At 38.7% G+C, this 3,451-nt stretch overlaps 1 pseudogene; it reads left to right on the top strand.

Annotated features, from left to right (window-relative positions):
* Positions 1–113: 113 nt before the first annotated feature.
* The window catches only part of LOC109953174 (extracellular calcium-sensing receptor-like), a 20,832-nt pseudogene continuing 17,494 nt past the window's right edge, over positions 114–3,451 (top strand).

Genomic DNA, 3,451 nt, shown 5'->3' with positions numbered 1-3,451 from the left:
TAATTTTGAAAATGAGACTATTCGGTTGTCTTAATGGCATTAAATACTTATCTTTATTATTCTGTTGTTTCAAGTACTATTAAAAGTTCACATATTTAAAACTCTGCATAAAGTTTTAATTTCAGAGATTTCCAGTATGCCCAGGTCATAATGTTTGCCCTTGAGGAGATTAATAACAAGACAGACCTACTACCTGACATCTCTCTGGGCTATAAAATGTATGATTCCTGTAGCTCTAAAGCCAGAAGTGTGAAGGTTGCACTGGCCTTGGCTAATGGTAATGAAGTTGTGTCTGCACCCACTGAGGCACCATGTACCAGACCTGCACAAGTACAGGCCATTATGGGAGACACTTCTTCCTCTCCTAGCATGGCTATAGCTACTGTTATCGGACCCTTTAATATCCCACTGGTGGGTAAAATTAGTATATATGTAATTATATTTCTTAGAAAGTAATAACTAATCTGCAATTTTCCACCTGCTCAGAGCAAATGTGAGTGCATAAATGTTTTAGAATCAGAATAAGATATATATTTCATACACCTTAATCATGGGATGTCCAATTTTTTTCTTGTAGATCAGTGCCTTTGCCACCTGTGCTTGTCTCAGTGACAAAACCAAATACCCATCCTTCCTCAGAACAGTACCCAGTGACTACTATCAGAGCAGAGCCCTGGCCCAGTTGGTCAAGCACTTTGGTTGGACTTGGGTTGGAGCTATTAGAAGCAATGATGATTATGGCAATAATGGCATGGCTACATTCACAGAAACTGCACAGCAGCTGGGCATCTGTCTGGAGTATTCTGTGTCTTTCTTTAGAACAGATTCATCAGATAAAATAAAAAATATAATTGACATTATAAAGACTTCCACATCCAAGGTGATTGTAGCTTTTGTCTTAGCCATAGATATGGTTGTGCTATTAGATGTGTTGTCTCAGCACAATGTGACTGGGTACCAGTGGGTAGGAAGTGAAGGATGGATCCTTGATTCCCAAACTGCAGAAATGGATATACATCACATTCTGGATGGTGCCATAGGCCTGTTCATCCCCAAAGCACATGTCAGTGGCATGAGAGAGTTCATATTAGATGTGAAGACACTCGATTCATCTGGTAATGAATTGTTTACAGAGTTCTGGGAGACTTTATTTAATTGTAAATTCAAGCAGTCAAATTCATCATCAGAGAATCAGAGAGAATGTACTGGACATGAAGATCTGAGTGGAGTACAAAACAGCTTCCCTGATATGTCACTTTTGCCTTAGTTTAGCAATCTCTATAAAGGAGTGTATGCTGTGGCACATGCACTTCATAATATTCTTGGATGTAATGAAACATGTAACTACAAGGTGCAGCAAGATCCACTCACAGTGAGTTCAGCATTAAATCAGTTCTACTTAGGCCAGCTGCAAAATAATAATAATAAAAAAGGTTAAATTAATTTATGGAATAATAAGTTATAGTGTCTATCCATCATTCTACTGAGCCAAGAATGTTTGTCAATTTTTTTTATATATATTTATACCTATCTTCTTAGATTTTACAGCACATAAGAAAGGTTCAGTTCAAAACTAAGGAAGGAGATGAGGTTTACTTTAATGAGAATGGAGACCTACCAGCAAAGTATGAAATTATAAACTGGCAGCCAACAGAAAATGGTATTGTGGACTTTGTCACAGTTGGTCTTTATGATGCCTCTTTACCTGCAGACAAACAGCTGAGTCTGCAACTTGAGTCTTTTATTTGGGCAGAGAACTCAATACAGGTAAGTTACACAGTAATCACTGTACCTTTAAATGCATAATAATCATTGTAAATGTATTAATGTTAATGTATTAATGTTTTCAGAGCATCAAAATTAGCAAGAAATATTTGCAAGGATAAAACCTTTTTCAAAGTCAGTGCCAATATATTTTTCTCATAGTTATTTTATTCATATAGGTGCCTGTGTCAGTTTGCAGTGAGAAATGTCTCCCAGGAACTCGCAAAGTTCTCCAGAAAGGAAAACCTGTCTGCTGCTATGACTGTATCAGATGTGCAGAGGGAGAAATAAGCAAAATGACAGGTCTAGTAAAATATAATATTTTGTACTGCAAAACACTGGGCCACAAAACAAAATGTTTAAAGTACATGGTAATTGTAAGAATTGTCCACCTGTGTACATATCAATGTTAAAGCCCCTGTGTAAAAAAATCATGCAATTCTTATGTATTCAATATATTCCAATATCACCGTTTATAGAAAAATGACAAAATGCATTTAAAATTGGGCAGTTGGTGTTGTATTCAGCCATTTCATGTTCAGATCATCCTGAGTCACAGCCATGTGAAAGAGGGGAAGGATTGTGGCATGATTTGTCACCTTCTGTTAGGATCGCTCGACACAATAATGAGCGAGCAGAAATGAACAGACCCAGGCAGCTGGCTTCGGTGCAGTAGGTGGATTTATTTACAGTGCTAAAACAGAGGTGCAATACTTATATACAACAAAATAGAATGAATGAATGAATATCACCGGGTGATGACCAGTATTAGTGAAGGGGTTATTGTCCATGGAGTGATGAGGTTGGGCTGCAAGGGAAGGTGACACTCCTGGGCTGGTCAAGGTGGAGATCCGGTTGACTGAAGAGTAACAGAGTAACAACTAGAAAGAACCAGCAGGGGAGTGAAGGTAAGGCTGGGTATAAATAGGGAGTGACAAAGGAGGCGCAGCTGAAGAGTGTCAGAAAATCAGGACAGGTGTGTTAATCAAGAGAGTCAGTGAGAAGGAGCAGACTAGAGCGAGAAAGAGAGAAGAGAGGAAGGTGCAGCCGGGCAAACCTGACACCTTCAGTGTTATTTGGTACAATGTGTGTTAAGCTGTCAAAATGTAGTATATAAAGGTACTTTCTTAAATTGAAATTACAGATGCCATAAAAATATAAACATAAAAAGCTATGAAACTATTCAAATAATTATTATGTATGCCATGTACCTGTCATAAGATATCCATTTATTAACATGTAATCATGTAGTTTCTGTCTTGTTTGCACAGAAAACATGAAAAACAGAAAAGAAACATAAAATTATTGTGCAAGTCTCACATTTGCTTTAATATACTTTTTCAGATTCTATCACCTGTGAGCGATGCCACCTTGAGTCCTGGTCCAATGACAGAAGAGATGCCTGTGTAAAGAAGGAGGCAGAGTTTTTATCATATGAAGAAATTATGGGAGTACTGCTCACTGCAGCGGCCTTATTTGGAACATGCATGACTGCTGTTGTGGCAGCCATTTTCTTCACACACAGGACAACTCCTATTGTCAGGGCCAACAACTCTGAGCTGAGCTTCCTGCTGCTCTTCTCCTTGACTCTGTGTTTCCTGTGTTCTCTGACCTTCATCGGCCGGCCCTCTGAGTGGTCCTGCATGCTGCGACACACAGCATTCGGCATCACCTTTGTCCTCTGTAT

Source organism: Monopterus albus, unplaced genomic scaffold (assembly GCF_001952655.1).
Source record: "Monopterus albus unplaced genomic scaffold, M_albus_1.0 scaffold566.1, whole genome shotgun sequence".
Classification (NCBI taxonomy): domain Eukaryota; kingdom Metazoa; phylum Chordata; class Actinopteri; order Synbranchiformes; family Synbranchidae; genus Monopterus; species Monopterus albus.
Note: the sequence above shows the minus strand (reverse complement) of the source record. Positions and strands in the feature narration are given on the sequence as shown.